This window comes from Martes martes (genome assembly GCF_963455335.1).
Source record: "Martes martes genome assembly, chromosome: 11".
NCBI classification, from domain to species: Eukaryota; Metazoa; Chordata; class Mammalia; order Carnivora; family Mustelidae; genus Martes; species Martes martes.
The window spans coordinates 51,657,299-51,675,501 of NC_137899.1; the positions used below are offsets into that span (position 1 = coordinate 51,657,299).

The 18,203-nt window shown below is 41.6% G+C and overlaps 1 pseudogene across 1 annotated transcript; it reads left to right on the top strand.

Moving 5' to 3' along the window:
- The first annotated feature begins 5,412 nt into the window (after positions 1-5,412).
- LOC308352456 (destrin-like) lies at positions 5,413-6,113 on the top strand (annotated as a pseudogene). The gene is made up of 2 exons: positions 5,413-5,721; positions 5,853-6,113. The product of its transcript is annotated as a destrin-like (transcript).
- Positions 6,114-18,203: the final 12,090 nt, after the last annotated feature.

Here is an 18,203-nt window from a genome sequence, read left to right on the forward strand (position 1 = left end):
GACTGGCAAGTCCAAGATGAAGGTACAGGCCAGCTCATGTCCTGGTAGGAGCCCTCTTCCTGGCTTGTAGATGGCTGTCTGCCTGCTGTATCTTCAGAGGGTAGAGAGAAAGAGGGATCTTTCTCAGGTCTCTAATTCTAAAGTCACTAATCCCATCAGAGGGATTCAAACCCTCATGACCTCATCTAAACTTAAATTACCTCCCTAAGGCCCACCATCCTACCATTATCACACTGGGGATTAGGTCTTCAACATTAGAATTTGGAGGGAAAGCAAACATCAGTCGGTAACAGGGATGGAGACAGAGACAACACGGAACATTGAGGGACTGAAAAGAGACCCACAAGACTCAACAGCAAGGTAAAAAATGGAGCTCTGGTAGCAATGAAGCTGGCACCGTATTAGGAGTTGTCCTCAACGCTTTCACAGCAAGTTTTATTTTTTCTGAGGGGAATAGTCAACAGAAGAAGAACTTTAGGCAAGGCACAACACAGTTACTTTTGAGTTTTACAGAAGTCATCCTGACCAGGTGTCTGTGAGGGTAGATCAGAAGAAAGAAGTAAGCAAGGAAAACAGTTAGGATGTCACTAAACTATCTTAGTAGAGAGTTAGCTACTACTCTTTAAGAAAACTTTGTACCAGTTTTTAAAAAGTCACTGAGTCACCATTGGTAGAGGAATTAGAAGAAAGGGACTTCTCTGAGCAACACAGCCCTGCAGACACATGGCTTGAAAAAGAGCCCCTTTGTGACAAGAAAGATTGCCCTTCCTCCCACAAGAGGCCGACTTGTGCCAGGTGCAGGGCTGACTCCTGGTTGCAGCCCCACTGGCCCTCTTACCCAGGCATCCTGGCACAGAATGCAAACCACACCAAGGTATGGACAGTGATGGCGGTAAGAGAGAGAATAATGGGATTGAGTACCTGAAGGACTACGGGAGACCAAGCTGCCTAGGATAACTCTGAGTCCCTAGCTTGGATTTCTGAGTACAAGCTACTGAATCTAGACTTAATACAGTGAACTTAAGGTGACCGAGACATCCAAATAGAATATAATACAACCATCATATGTGCATCAGATATGATCTCCTTGTAGTAGCCTGTAAGGTCTATGAGAACAAAGGCTGTATTGTATTTGGGGCTGCCAAGTATGGTTGTAGAGAATTCAACTCACAGAAGCATGAGTAGTAGCTCTAGAAGTGATTCTTAGTTCACACCACTGAGTGAATAAATAAGTCAAATGAAGCTCAGGAGAGGACTCAGCATACAAGCTTTCACCCTTCGTGAAAGATCATTGAACCAAACCCCAATTTCTGATCTAGTCACACATAAATTTCAACCAGGGTTTGTGATGTGTGTCTTTCTACCAGACTGGATACTGGGAGGTAGACGGGGAAATGGGGTAAAGGAAACAAATACCATCAGGTTAGGGGAACGATAACATAATCAGATCACTTGGTAATTTTAAGAACACATTAGGGTCAGCTACCTAAAAATAGAGGGGATGGGTGGAGACAAGGAAAGACATGGGGCAGAAAAATGAGAAAGCAGAAGAGGGAGAAACACTCCTGTCTGTTCCATAGTTTTCATTCCCATTTTCTTCTTGGAGTAAGGAACAAACCACTGTGGAATGCCTCGCTAGTTCCTTACTTCCCTCTTCCCACCTCCCTACAGGTTCTTCCTCCCAAACATCAGCATTCTCCAGGGGAGGGAGGATAAGGTTCAGGGAACAGATACTAGAAATGAGAGTCAAATTGGATGGGTGAGAGTATCTCCATGTTCAATGTCCACCACAGTGCCCATCTACCAAGTTGACAGAACTGTCACTATCAACAGCTGCTGCCTTTAAAGAATGACATCCCGGGGCACTTGGGTGGCTCAGTGGGTTAAGCCTCTGCCTTCTGCTCAGGTCATGATCTCAGGGTCCTGGGATCAAGCCCCCTGTCAAGCTCTCTGCTCAGCAGGGAGCCTGCCTCTCCCTCTCCCTCTGCCTGCTGCTCCCCTTGCTTGTGTTCTGTGTGTGTGTGTGTGTGTGTGTGTGTGTGTGTGTGTGTCAAATAAATAAATAAAATCTTTAAAAAAAAAAAAAAAAGAATGACATCCTGTCGTGTCAGCAATAACCAGGCTGGACCAAGGCACAAGAGACAAGGACTTCAAATCACATGCTCTGATAATATCCCATGTTTCTCTGGACTTCTGGCTTCTCACCACAAAAAGGAGGGGCAGTATATCTGAAAGAAACAGTCTATATCGACTTCCTTGCTTTCGGCCATCTGGTCAATTTCCTGCTGTCATGAAGCATCCATTCCTGAGGAAGAACCCAACTTGCTGTTGTTTAACTACATTCACTGGCTGACACGTGGTGAGGTTTTAGTCATCCAAGACACATTCAGTTCCTTAGGGGGTGGGGCAAGGAGGATCACGATTATTGGATCACAAGGATCCAGAATCGCCAAAGCAAACTTGAAAAAGAACAACAAAGTCGGAGGTCTCACACTACTTGATTTTGAAACTTACTACAAATGGAAATGTTCCTTTAGGATAAAAATTGAGTATGAGGGGCTCTGTGGGCCTGCGATGGGAGCCTCTGGCAGAAATTGGTGGTTCATAAAGTTTAGGTTCCAACTAAGCTTCAGTTTTCTTATAAACAGAGAGACGCAAATGCAGGGAGGGACTTGGGGAAGCCAGTCACTTTTCGAGTTTCCTCACAAGAGGGCAGTGCTGCTTAAGAGTTGTAGCCTCTGCCCCGGAAAGGGGTGGGGGCAGACTGGCGGCAGACCCCTCAATGTTTATCCCAACTTAGGTATAACTGAAGATTTTTGTTGTGTTCCGGGCCGTGTTATAAGGAAAATTTTAGCAGAAGTTACCTTTTATCTTCCCAGAAATTGACAGAGTGATCCTGAAATAATAAATAGCCACATATTCTCTTGCTTAGTGAATCTATTTTGATGACCTGCACTTTACCGGCACTTTTCAGAGGTTGGAAAAGTTCATGAGAGACACATAAGTGCTTAGTACACTCAGTAGCCTTGAGACACGGAACCTATCCTCAGGGGTTAGCTAAGATATATTTAACAGAACCATATTTTATGGAACTAATTTATTTTAAATCATATAAATCTTATAAACCTGACTATGTTGACCAAGAGAAATTACTAATTAAGCTTCATGATTATAGTGACTGAAGTCTGAAGAATAAGATGTTTTCCAAAATGCTCTTTTTGGAAATGAATGCCTTAGTGTGCCTCTATTAATACGCACCAGCGAAGAATTTCTCACCCATAACTTACTACAAAGATGTGTGTGTGTGTGTGTGTGTGTGTGTGTGTGTGTGTTCTGCCTCTTCTAAGGAGATTAAACACAATTTCAGAACTATGAGATCAAATCTGGAAGAGTCATCAAAAAATTGCCTATGCGATCTTAATGTTCCCTCTAAATTCTTCTTGTCACAATAATCATATTTTCTGTTAAACCAAATTTGAGAGTAAATTTCTGAGAGCTATTTTAGTCAAATTGAAAGTTCATTCTTGAGCAGAAGAGAATGTGCTCACTAGCAATTAACAATCCAAAATATAAGTTAAACTAAAAAAACAACTCCGGGGCACCTGGCTAGCTGAGTCAGAGAAACATGCAACTCTCGATCTCAGGGCGATAAATTCGAGCCCCATGTTAGGTATATAGATTACTTAAATAAATAACTAAATATAAAAAAAAGAAAGAAAGAAAGAAATAAAAGAGGGACGCCTGGGTGCCAGTGGGTTAAAGCCTCTGCCTTCAGCTCAGGTCATGATCCCAGGGTCCTGGGATGGAGCCCCACATCGGGCTCTCTGCTCAGCAGGGAGCCTGCTTCCCACCCCCTCTCTCTCTGCTTGCCTCTCTGCCTACTTGTGATCTCTGTCTGTCAAGTAAATAAATAAAATCTTTAAAAAAAAAAAGAAAGAAAAGAGAAAACAACTCCATTTATAATAGAATCAAAAACAAAATATTTAGGAATAAATTTAACAGAAGAATTTTTTTTTTAATTGCAAGGCTTATAACACCAAAACTGCAAAATACTACCAGAAATTGAAAAAGACTTTACTAAATAAAAAATGTCCCAAGTTCATGGATCAGAAGATATTAAGACTTTCTGAATTTGTTAAGATGGCAAAACTCCACAAATTCATCTTCAGATTCACCACAATTCCTGTAAAAAACCTCAGCTGGCTTTTTTGCAGAAACTGACATGCTCATACTAAAATTCATACAGACATGCGAGGGATCCAGAATCGCCAAAGCAAACTGGAAAAAGAACAAAGTTGGAGGTCTCACACTACTTGATTTTGAAACTTACTACAAAGCTACAGTAATCAGGACTGTGTGGTTTTGGCATAAGGATAGACATATAGATTAATAGAACAAAATTGAGAACCCAGAAGTACACCCGTACATTATGATCAATTGATTTTTGACAAGGGTCCTAAGGAAATTCAATGAGGGAAGAAAAATGTTTTCAACAAATGGTGCTTGGACAACTGTTATCCACGTTCAAAATAATGAATTTGGACCCTATTTCACACCATATACAAAATTAATTAAAAATTGATTAAAATGTAAGAGGTAGAACTGTACACATGCTAAAAGAAAACATAGGTATACATCTCTGTGACCTTGAATTAGGCAATGGTTTCTTTTTTTTTTTTTTTTTTTTTTTTGCAATGGTTTCTAAGATATAACATCAAAGCAGCACAAGGCAAGGCATGAAAGCAAAAAAAAAAAAAAAAGATGCATAAATAGACAATAAAATTTTTTAAAAGTTTGTGCTTCAAAGGGAACCATCAAGAAAGTGAGAGAGCAACCCACAGGAGAAAAATTCATATATGAGATACCTGATAAGGATCTAATGTCCATAGTACATAAAGTGCTCTTAGAACTCAACAATTAAAAGAGAAACAATCTAAATTTTGAATGGGCAAAGGTTTTGAACGGAGATTCCTCTAAAAAAATATACAAATGACCAATAAGCACATGAAAAAAATGCCCAACATGATTAGTCATTAGGGAAATGCAAGTCAAAACCACAACAAGATACACTTCAGACCCATTAAGATGGCTATAATAATAATTTTTTAAAAAACAATAACAGGGGTGGCGTGCCGCATGACCTCACCCCCCAGGGGTGAAGGGAATAAGGGTCCCCTATCCCATTTGATCCTTTGCCCATCCCTCTGCCAGCCAGTGTCAGCCTGAGCTCAGCCTTCTTATCACCAGTAGTTGAAGGAGGACCCACCCTACGGACCCTAACTGGTGAGAGAGGGACCCCATCCTCTGTCTCCAGGAGGAACCAGATACTGTGGTAGCATTTGGAGATTTCAATATACAAGTCAAAGTCCCTGTCCTTATGAAGTATATACATTCTAATGGGGGAGACAGGCCTTAGGAAAGCAAGTTGGAGATGAAGTATATCACATTTTTTATGACATGAGAGTTGGGATGTGCTCCACACCAGAAGAAATCGAGAAAAGAAAGAAGGCTGTCATTTTTGTGTGTCAGAGCAGACCAAAAGTGCATCAATGTATGAGAAGGGAAAGAAATCTTAGTCAGAGATGTTGGTGTATCCATAACTGATCCTTTCAAGCATTATTTGGGAATGCTTCTTGAAAAAGATGTCACTGTGCTTTGTGTGATGCAAGCTTTGAAACCAAGGAATCCAGAAAAGAGCAGTTGGTGGGTGTTTTTTGGCGTGTGCTCAATTTCCAGACCTGAGGTGACAGTTATGGCCCTGCCTCCGTCCTTGGACCTTCGAGTTGAGAGGAGTAAGAGTCTGAGAGTCACAGAGACTGCTCTGTTCCTGGTGGGAGGAGCAGACCAGGGCACCAGAACTAGCTCCTCTGAAAAGCAAAGTGATCTATGCGAGCTACAAGGAGAAAATCAAAAAGAAATTTCAAGGCATAAAACACAACTGTCAAACAAATGGGCCAGAAGACCTCAATCAGGCTTGTGTTGCCAAAAAGCCAGGTGGCCCCTCCACTGTAGCTTTTGAAGGGTGCCCTATATGCCATCATTCAGTGCCACAAACTGAAAGCTACCATGTCCAGTGTTATCTTTTTCCTGAAAAAGTGAAACAATATGCTTAGGCCAGGATCTCCCTGAAGGGCCTCCCTGTCTGGTCATATGTTAGAGTAAACTAAACAGTCTATAAATAGTGGCAAATGGTCCTAAATAAATCTAAAATCTGAAGATGTATTGGTGTGAAATTACATTCTTACTGGCCGAATGCCTGTTTTGATGAGTTGGCTTGTAGGGTTTTTGATAAACTCATGATTTTTAATAATCCAGTTCACAACCCAACACAAGGCTGTATGAAGAGAATTACTGCATCTTTTTCACCTCAGCAGAAACTTTGTTTATTTTGCTTAGAGAATGGGTCATAATCTTGTTATAATATTTTATTCTCTTTATTCTTCATTCTCTCTTGAGCTAACCTGTACAGTGGAATTAAATCTCCTCACCACACGTAGCAGCACGAATACACTAACTACAGAAAGATGAACTCAGGCCGGCTTTGAATTCTAGTGAATGTGTGACGGAGACTGCCTCAGAACGACGGCGTGTGCTTCTCATCAAAGAGGGCACTTGTTGGGGCGCCTGGGTGGCTCAGTGGGTTAAAGCCTCTGCCTTCAGCTCAGGTCATGATTTCAGAGTCCTGGGATGGAGCCCCGCATCGGACTCTGTGCTCTGGCGGGGAGCCTGCTTCCCCCTCTCTCTCTGCCTGCCTCTCTGCCTACTTGTGATCTCTCTCTCTCTGTCAAATAAATAAATAAAACGTTTAAAAAACATTAAAAAAAAAAAAAGAGGGCACTTGTTGGGATGAGCACTGGGTGTTATCTGTAAGTAATGAATTGCTAAATTCTACTCCTGAAACCAATATCACACTATATATCAACTAACTAGAACTTAAAATAAAAACTTGAGACATTAAAAGAAAGAAAGAAAGAAAAGAATTGTGCACACTTCTAACCAGCATCAATCTTGCAAAGCACTGTTTCTAAGTTGGAGCTCAGGAAGCAGATCATGGCAGATGCTGCGAGTTCTCCACTCGCTAGTTGAGACTGTTCTGAGAGTGAGAAATAAAATTATGGTGTGTCCTCTTAGAAATAAAATTATGGAGTGTCCTCAGGAGAATGCATAATACCTTGTAACAACTAATAATAATGCATATTAGGGCTCCATGGCAATACACTTTGTTAATGAAATTGATAACATGGTATATTGACAAGCTGGGACACCTATGACAGCTTTAATTGTGTCTCCTCCAGAATTGTGTTGCTTCTGTTACAATAAGGTGTGGAAGAGGAAGGACGTTAAGTATTTGTTTACTCTGGGGCCTGGGAGAATTCTTAGTTTCCTAGAGCAGGTTGTGGGTGGTATGTGGAATGGGGAGCAGGGATAATGGTTGACACCCCCAGGAAGCCACCACCTGGTGACACCTGGAAGTGATTGTCTTTAACATCACAGGCATAACACATTGAACAATATAGAGATACACACAATCGAACTTAGAAGTACAGTATTGGTGTTAAGTACTAAAGGAAGCATTTTTAACTTAAAAAAAAAAGTCAATAACAAATCTAGCAAGACGTATGTCTTACATACACACTAGGAAACAGCACAGGCGATAGGACTTCTGGGGGATGCCCAGCCCAGAGGTATCTTTTTCTCTGTGTAAAGCTGGACAGATTGATCACATCTCTATATGTCCAGCATTTGGAAGGAGCAGTGTTGTCAAGGGCCCTGGCAGAGAGTCCCTTTTCCCACAGTTCCCTGACTGATACCCCTGCAAAGTAGCAGGGACCAGCACAAACAGCAGGTACAGATGAAGTCCGGCCGATGACATCTTCCTAATGAAAACCAAAAGGTGTTTCTGCCTTTCAACATCTCCACGCACCGAGAACCAGACCTCCAGACCTTCCTGATTAAAGAAGTTTTGGCCTGGTTGAAAGGGAAGCATGGAAGCAAATTTGAAGACAATGCAGGGTCCAGTAAGAGTAGGGAAGGAATGAGAATAAAGCAAGCTGGAATCCCTCTCTTAGTCTCTATCCAAAATGAATTTTAATAGTATAATAGTAATATTATAGTAATAATTTATATAATAGTAATAATTTTTTTTATTAAAGCATAGCATGCATATGGAAAAGTACATAAGTCATGCAAGCAGTCTTGATGCATTTTCTCAAATCAAATATACCACATGACCACATGCTTTTCCAACACCCCACAAGCCCCTTTCATGCCTCATCTGTCACTAGTTCTCCTCCAAAGGCGACCACAGTTCTAGTTTCTACTGTGAGCTGTCCGTTTTGCCTTCCTTTGAAGGTTAAGCAGAGTCCTACACCCTCGTATGTGTCTGCTTCTTTTTCTCCACATTACGTTAGTGAGATTCACCCTGTTCTTCTGCATGGCAAGTTGGTCTGTCACTGAATGAATGAACTACAATGAATGTCTTCCTCGTCTGAGCATTTGCTCACTTGGGAAGAACTGAAGGTGCTTGAGCTGACCTAGACTTTTGAAAATCAGAAAGGGCTCCTTCTGAAATCACCAGAAGGAAGCAGCACTGCCCTAGCAGGATTTGGCCTCCAAGGTTGGTGCATCAAAGACACATTTCCTCTCGTTTTTAGTTTCAAGGGATTTCAATACACTGGGTCACGTCGTTCCAAATGTCTTCTTTCTCTCTTTAATGCTGATAGAATATGTAGTAATATCCTTTCTCCAGCCAAGATACTGGTGAATTTTGCCAAGTTCCCTCTTTTATCCATGATGTAAGTTTATCCACTTTGCTAATTTAAAAACACACACACACACACACACACACACACACACACAACTTTTGACTTTGTTGATAGTCTCTATTATACATTGCTTTTCAATTTCATTAATTACTGCTCCCTAATTCTGTTTTCTTCTCCTTGCTTGAGTTGGGTGTCTTTTCCTAACTTTTGAGATGGATGCTTTGATCATTCATTTTTAGCCTTCTTTTTGAACTTGGTTTTCTAAGTCAAGTTTTTCTTTTCATCTTCGAAACCATCCCTCTGTACCCTGTGCTCTGTGATGCTGGGACTTTTACTGAGCACACAACATTTCTCCTTCACCTGTGGGCAAGACTGCAAACAGGGGGTAGCAAGGTGGAGGAAGAAGGGCGTGGCTCTCTCCTGCCCCTCCCCTAGTCTGGAAGCATCGCCTGGCAACAGCCCTTCCTCCCGGCAGCACGTGGGGGTTCAGTCCAGCCTCCTCATCATTCCTCAGCTCTTCTGACTCCGAAGAGGACCTCTTCCGACTCCGAAGAGGACCTCTTCCAAACGTCCTGGACTAAAACCCCAATCTCTTCCCTTGTCCCCTTAGCCCCAGGAGCCTGCTTCCTGCAGTTACCAGCTCTGTGTTTCCTAAGTGTCCTTTTTTAGCTTCCTCTTGCTTAAATATACCTTATATTCATTTCTTTCTGCTAACATCATTGGTTTGGTTTGTCTTCTGACTCCATTCTGCCTGTAGTTGTCCCAAAGCACATGGAACAAAGAAGTGAAACATATTCAAAAGTGGACACAAAACCTCATTTTCCCCTCTCCCCCAAATCGCTTTTCCTCCTCTGTCCTATATCTTGGTAGAGAAGCAACCAAGTCAAAAATCTAGGAGATTTTTCCTAATTTTTTCCCCTTCTCTCTCCTTCAGCCTCTATAGCCAATCTGCCAACAAATTCCATGGCTCCTGCCAGTTAAGTATCCGACTCTTGATTTCAGTCATGATCTCAGAGTCATGAGATGAAGCTCCGTGTGGGGCTCAGTGTGGAGTCAGCTTGAAATTCTCTCTCTCCCTCTCCCTCTGCTCCTGCCCACCATGTGCATGCTCACTCTCTCTCTCTCAAATAAATGAATAAATATTTTTCTCTTTCTTTTTCCATTTATTTATTTATTTATTTAAGTTCCATTGCTTCCGACCCTTATGTATTTCCCTGGGATTTTCTTCCCTCCTTTCCATTTTCCCTGCCACCACTTTAATTCAGGCTTGAGTCATTTCTCACCAGGCCCATTTAACTAGTCTCCTAGCCTGCAGCCTCCCTACACACCGATCCCTATCCTGCTACCAAAATCATCTTCCAGAGAGGCAAAACTGCTGTCTCTTAAACATTTCAGGGGCTCCTGACTGGCTCAGTCAGTTAAGTGTCTGACTCTTAATTTCAGCTCAGGTCATGATCTCTGGGTCGTGAGAGCAAGGCCCAAGTCAGGCTCTGTGCTGAGTGGGCAGCCTGCTTGAGATTCTCTCTCTCCCCATCCCTTGGCCCCTTCCCCACCCCTCCACCCACACTCCTCTCTCTCTGGAAAAAAAAAAAAAAAGACACTTTGGAGGCTGCCCATTGCTGCAGGGTAAAGCCCAAATGCTCAGTAATACATTGATCTTTTAGTCCTTCGTGGGCTGATCTTTGCCCATTCGCTCAGCTTCATCCGTCACAAATCCCCACCTTCCACGAGCAAAGCCTATCCCCCCACCACCCCCCTGCACACACCCACTGTCTCCCGAGATGCCTGCCTCATTGGGCTGTGAACATTTCAAGATGAAAAGATACAGCTTATCCATCACCACCCATACAACTTGGCAATGAAGGCATTCAATAAGCTTCCCCGAAATGAGAAAGCGACATTCCATGTTTCTATATAGTTTTCATATTCATAATTTTGGATATTTAGCTATACTAGTTGTGATGGTTAATTTTATGTGTCAACTTGACTAGGCTACAGTACACAGTTATTTGGTCAAATATTATTCTCAATATTTATGTGAAAATATTTTTTTTAAGACTTCATTTATTCTTTTGACAGAGAGAGAGCGGGAGCACAAGCAGGGGGAGGGGCAGGCAGAGGGAGAATTAAGCTCTTCACTGAGCAAGGAGCCTGATGCAGAACTTGATCCCAGGACCCTGGGATCATGGCTGAAGGCCAGCTGAAGGCAGACACTTAACCAACTGAGCCACCAAGGCACCCCCATGTGAGAGTATTTTTTAGATGATATTAACATTTAAATCAGTAGGCTTTGAGTAAAGCACGTTGCTCTTCATATGTGGGGTGGGCCTCATCCAATCCCTAGACAGCCTTAATTAAAAAAAAAAAAAAAAAAAAAACCTCTTCCCAGAAAAGGAGAGAATTCTGCCAGCAGACTACCTCTGGACTCAAACTAAAAATTTTCTCTAGCCTGTTGACCTAGTCTGCAGAATTTTGACTTGAAACCCAGTCATGTGAGCAAAGTGAGCCAATCTCTTAAAATAAATCTCTCCTTATACACACATACACACACACACACACACACACACACACACCCCTTGGGTTCTATTTCTCTGGAAAATACTAATACACTGGTTTTGTATTTGGGATTTGTTTGCCATCATAAATACAACTCAATACTGATCATTATCTCTCAAGGCATTATTTAGCATTGATATCTAGGACTATGTTTCAATTCAAAGGGATAAAAGCTACAGTGGCTCTTAATATTTTCTAATCTCCAACCAAAAAATGTTGTACCAATATATAATGCTTCAGCATTGTATAAATGTCATATTGGTTCCCACAGTGTTATCCACACATTTCACATTTTAATTTATGATTGTTTATTCTCTAGGTAGACTGTGGCTCTGTACATTTATTTATTGGGTATGCTTCCTATTAAATACATTGTTTATATATCATTCGCCCATTTGTCCCTGGAGTTTCAGAAGTGTAATAGGATTTTTTCACTTCAACATTAGTTCTGACAGGATCATCACTGTAATCAATAGGTCTAAATGAGTCCTGGTTCAAGACTAGGAGGAACCGTGCTTTCATATGCGGGTCAGCCTCTGGACAATTGCCAGGAACCCTGACTGCAGAGGCTCTGCTATCTTTGCTCTGTAAACTCCAAAAGTTGCCCTGGGACACATCCCCATCCCAGTCAAGCAAGAAGAGAGCAAGAGAGGAATGTTCATGGAAGAACTGTTTTAGGCCCAGCCTGGAAAAGGAGCTCTTATCTTCACCCTCAATCCATTCGGTAAACTCATCATGTGGTCAACTCAGTCAGAGGTTCTGGGAAATGCGGCGCAGCTGTGTACTTAGAAAGCGAGGATAACACGGATTGTGGGGAGCAACCAGCAGTCGGGACCACAGTGTGGAACCTGCTGGGCCCAGCATTAAGAATGTGGACTCTGGGGACACCTGGGTGGCTCAGTGGGTTAAAGCCTCTGCCTTCGGCTCAGGTCGTGATCCCAGGGTCCTGGGATCAAGCCGCGAATCGGGCTCTCTGCTTGGCAGGGAGCCTGTTTCCTCCTCTCTCTCTGCCTGCCTCTCTGCCTACTTGTGATCTCTGTCTGTCAAATAAATAAATAAAAATCTTAAAAAAAAAAAAAAAAGGAATGTGGACTCTGAAGTCAGACCCCCATCTGACTATCATATCAAGCAAGGTACTTAAACTTTCTGATTCTCAGTCTTTTTTTTTTTTTTTTTTTTTCATTTTTCGAATCTGGCCATAAAGATAAGGACCTTGTAGGGCAGTTGTAAGGATTAAATTAGACAAGTATGTGCAAGTTCTTGGCAAACAGTAGGTTTGTAATACATATAGGATTCCTTCCACAATTTTCTGTCATGTTTTTGGTGTGTGGTTATATTTTGATCTTTTTGTCATTTGCATTCATGTTCTTTGGTTTGGGGATGGATATAAAAATATGGGTTTTATGCAATTTTAAGTCCTCTTTCAATTTGCAATTTCTTGTATTATTTCCAGGAGTTTCAAGCTATAATCCCCCCATTGTTGAGGACGATGTCTGCTCTGTACCTTCAGTTTGCCTATGGTCTGAGTTTGTATTTTCTTCTTATGTTCCCCCGTACTGCAAGTTCTGGAACAGCCCCTAAGCCTTTCCAGTGTCAAATTTCAAAAATCAAAACTGTGAAACAGGATGTGTATCTTTCCTTCCAGCCTACTTTCTGTCAGTCTTTTCCTCTTTTTTTTCTTCCTTTGAGAGTTTCTTGTCTTCCCCGTCCATCTTCTGAGTGCTCTCTAGATCTCTCCTCCCAGCCAACATTTATCCTCAGCAAAACAGCTCAATTACATAAAAAGACTGCCTGAGATTTAAGCAGTGATACGGTTCTTTGGTGGAAAACAATCACCTGGGGGCTGATTGAAATGTAAATCCCCAAAATTCTGATTCAGATGGTCTTGGTACAAAGCTGCATTTTAACGAGGACCCTAGGTGACTTTAAAACAGATACTCCCACACTTAGAAAAAGTGGCTTAACTCCTTGCAGAGACATTTACACATAAGGGTCTTAAACTACAGAGGAGAAAAAGTCACAATAACATAATTTCAGGCACCTAACAACGAATAAGAAAGCTCTTCTGGAGAGAGTGTAGGTTTCCTTGCGCCCTCAAAATTGCACGTATTTGTCTTTATACTTACTGGTCCTGTAACCACCTTTTTTTCCTACAGGTAAGAATAAATACTCACTGCTCTGTGGCCTTATCAGAATCAAACCAACGGTTTTCCAATCAATTGCCACATGAGCCATATGATTTAGTGTCTAAGAAGCCTAACGTGATTAGACCTCTCGACTGCTTCGTGAGGTGCTATTCTTACAGCCAAGGGGGGGAAATCAAGTAGAAATAGCAAGTTCTATTTCTAACTGTATCTGAAAGCTCCAACCACTGCAGTCTTACTGTTGAGGGCTCTAATCATTTTTCTCATTCTTAAGATGTTGCTTTCACTGTGTTGCTTCTAAAAGAAAATGCAGATACTGACAAAACACCCACTTTATTTCTCACCACACAAGAATTCTATTTCTCCAACCTCCGTAGTGGGTTGAGTAGGTAAAAGAGAAAACCTTTTATGACACACGGTGAGTGTGATGATGGACTTGCAAGGCCTCACAGGGTCAAGTGACAGGAGTGGCTCAGTGCAGTCCCTGCCGCCTTTCACCCCACTGATTGCCATTTCAAGCATCCCCCTACAGAGGCGTGATCTTCAGAGCACGGAGAGGAGAGAAGAGTCATGTTAATAAAATTCCAGCGTGGAAGAGAGTGGGCAGGGCACTGAGGCCTGTGCCTCTGCCAGAGGAAAGGAGGACTGAAGGCCAAAAGCCTGCGGGACGTAAATATTCCGCTAAGGACCTTCTAAGACATCTAGAACAGAACTATTAGTGGCTCCGTCTGATCATCAAATGAAACACTGTCATCAATCAAGAAGATGAAAGACAGTTTTCATCCAGAGGACGGAAAAGTCTTCCAACATCTGGTCTGGGAAAGGTTCAGTGGCGTGAGTGTAATTCGGGTGTCCTACCGGAAAGGGGATTGAAGGACTGCAGTAGGTGCTTGTCTCTTCTCAAGGTACAGGGATTGACGACCAGATAGGAGGGCTAATGGCTCAACCAGAGTGCAGTATTATTCAGCCTGACTGGCAGAAATCCCACTGAGGCTATCCTTTGTCCAATGTTGTTCAAGTTATTAAATTAAATTAGAAAATAGTACCTACTTTTCCTTAAAAAAGAGTACCTGCATTTCCCTCCTCCTCACCCCACTTTTTTTTTTAATTTAAATTGTGGCAAAATACACATAACATAAAATTTCCCATCTTAGCTGTTATGAAGTGTGTAGTTCACAGGCATTAAATAAGTTACATTATTAGGCCTCCCCGCCTCCATTTATTCTTAACTTGTTAAGCAAACTACTGCACTAATCCAGGACGAAAGAGAGGGTCCCAATAATTGTGAAAGATGGTGTCTCTGGCTCTATCTCCACCCGGCATCCTAGGACTAAAAGAACCCTTGGAATGCCTTCCCCTACCCATTTCCCCCAAAACACATGCACGCACGCACGCATGCGCGCCCCACTATGTAATGATTTCTGGAGTCCCAGAGAAGTATCCGACAGTATGGTTGCCACTTGTTCTGTCTTCTGTCACTGCCCGAACCGCTGGTAGCAGAGTTTCCAATCCACCAAAGCAACGCCACAATGTTCCTTCCTCCTATCACACAGTTCCCCAAACACCGCACTTTGAAGTCCCTAGCGGCTCAGTGAGACTTTCTGCGAAGGCCCTCCCTTTCTGCTCTGCTCAAAGCCCCTTCTCAGGAACTCAGCTCCATAGGCTGGGCTAGAGGGGACACCAAAGGACAGTTGTCATGTTCTCCTCAGTTCCACCCTCCACTCCAAAGCCTGAGCCTTGTTTAAGACCAGGCCTGGGTCTTGAATCTCTTATTAGTTAGGACGAGTACCTTTTTTCTCCTGCAAATAAGCACTTCAGAAACCTGCTACCACAACATTAAGCATCTCCAGACATGTCGAAAGCCAAGGAGAAACAAGCTAAGGCTCAAACTTGGATCTCCACTCTACTTCCCTACTGTAGGCTAGCGGTCTCTGATCTGTAGGGATGTGCGTCTAGAGTTGCTCTAGAATTCAAAATACATTGTCAGCATGGCTTGATACTCGTAGTGAGGTATCGGCTAGCCACGGAGAAAAAGTGAACCCTTCCACGCTTTCCAGTTCTTAAATAAACAAAGACTTGGAAGAGTCACCATATTACATCACATCAAACTCTGAAGCTCGTACTCATTTCTCACTGCTGCTCGGCAAACTCCCACAGCCACCAGAGTAAAAATAGTACGATGGAGAAGGTATAGGAAATGCTTATGTTGTCAAACTGGGTCATATTGCTCTCTTGCTACAGCAATAATAAAAATGCCTTACGCTTATTCAGACAGTGTGTGGATAGGCACAGTTTAATTTAGAGGTTTACAGCAACCATTGTCAAGTCCATAGGGTAAATACCATCACCTCCATTTTACAGATGAAAAGCTGTTCACAACGGAGTCTGAGGGAAAATGGCTGATGAGCAGCACAGCGAGGGCGACTGCCATCTCTTGAACCCTGTAAAATTAGGATAATGCCTCAATGGGAAACGTGAGGAAAGGCAAATGGATCCCCAGATTATTTCACTCCTCTCGACCTTCCATTTCCCACCCACCTTGGCCAGCTCATTTCCAACACTGACGGTTTGCCCCAGCTATCCCTCCCAGACGCAAGGCCTGAGGCATACTTATGAGCATCACAGAGAATGAAGTCGGTGGAAGAATTTCAACAAAGGTATGAGCTTAGGTTTCTCCTCAAGAAGCCACTGAGATCTGACCAGTAAGTCCTCGTTGCTGAAGAACGGCAACTTTCAGAATTAAAGCAACTGCAGTAATAGGCCATGTGAGAACTAGTGCAAACACAAGCAAATAACATGGGTGGGGGGGCAATTTGTTTTAAGACTTCTAGGCTTGAGCAAGACCAAGTCACCAAATTCTTCTAGTAGTTTTCTTTAATAATTTACTAGAAAACTCTAATTTGTAATAATAACAGAGGCTCTTGCCATCTGATACAATGTGAGAAACCGGCCTAGATGAATCGTACGTGCTACCGAGCTGAAAAACCTGTTTAATGCAACAGCATATACCCTCCATCCACATGTCCTGATGATAAGTGGGTCAGATTGTCCCCACTACTTAACTCTGCCATTTTAAACCGGGGAACTTTAAACCAGTTTTTACCTTAACACTTATTCTTTGCTTAGTCAGCCATGTGGTCAGTGACTACCATCACCCAAGGGATATAAAGAATGTGGAATTGACAAATCAATTTGTCATCTAATCCTGAACAATAGAATAATCCTGAAGGATACTGTTTAAAATCTTCTCATAGATTAGAAGAGAAAGAAATACAAATTGCAAGTTAATTATCAAATTATTAATAAATATTTCTAAAAGGAATAATCACATTATTTTAAAAATGCTGGATTTACTGTTGAGATTTTAAAAAGCACTGTGAAAACAAACAGAAAATTTGTTTTTGATGAAAACCTGACAGAACAATAATATCTTTGTGACAATGAAATATATATTTTTTTAAAAACTGACCTGAGAAACATAAAAACATAATTGACATTGGCTGCACACAGTAAATTTATTGACTTACAATTGATAGAAAAATCCATTGAGGATGAGAGAATTGAATTTTATAGCGATAATGGCCATAAAGAAGAAAGTTCTAGGAGTCATTTCCAGGTTATCTTGTTAAGTAAAAAAAGGTAAAGTCCAAAAGAGTACATGTAGAATCCTACCTATTTGTAAGACAATACAAAGAATAAGAAAATATCTAGTATTTTATGGATGGAGTACCTGGGTGGCTCAGTCAGTCAAGTGTCTGCCTCTGGCTCAGGGTTCTGAGATCAAGTCCCACATCTGGTGTCTTGCTCACTGGGGAGTCTGCTTCTCCCTCTCCCTCTGCTATTCATCTGCTCCTTCACTCTCTCTCTCTCTCTCTCTCAAATAAATAAAGTATTTCAAAAAAAAAAAACAGAAAAAAAGAAAATATCTAGTTTTTGCTTATATGAGACACAGGAAAGGTAAATCAGTTAACAAAGGTAGTTACCAGTAGCAATAGGTAGACTCCCCATCACGCTCTACCCCACAGGAGATACGAAAAGAGCAGAACTATGCTGCGGGTAAATTATTTTTTTAGTCTGACTTTTATACCAATCAATGTTTTACATATCCAAGGAATACAATTAAATCAGAAATGATAGAAAAAGTAAACTCCAAAATTAAATATAATGAGAAACTAATAATCCTAAGTGTATATGTAATTAATAACATAATCATACACAGAAAATAAGTAATTCATGTATTAGAAAACAGTATTGTGGGATATATTCTGGAAACAAAAAAAATCCAAAGTAATCTCAAACTACTGAGTAGTTTTGTCACTATTGGTGTTGTAATTCTGAAATACTGCAGGTTGGAGTAAAGGAGTAAACATAGCGTTGTTGTTAGGAACCAGTAGTTTCACTGTGAGAGAGAGGAAATATAAAATGGAATGGGACAAAGCAAGGAAAACTCATATGTTGTTGAATTAAATTGGAAATAACAATACAAATTATTCTTTTTTTTTTTTTTTTTTTTAAATCCTGGCTCTATCCATTGAAAAGGCCTAGGTCTTGATTTCTGCATACATTCTCCAGGAAAAGGGAAGCCAGGACCATTTGGAGACATAATTGATTCCAGGGCTTGGATAAGCCTGGAACGACTCCAGCAAGGAAGCTCTCAAACTTTAATAGGACACTGGCTGTTGAAGGGGTACACACTGGCTAAATAAACTGGCTAAATAAACAACGTCAGCGTCTAAAA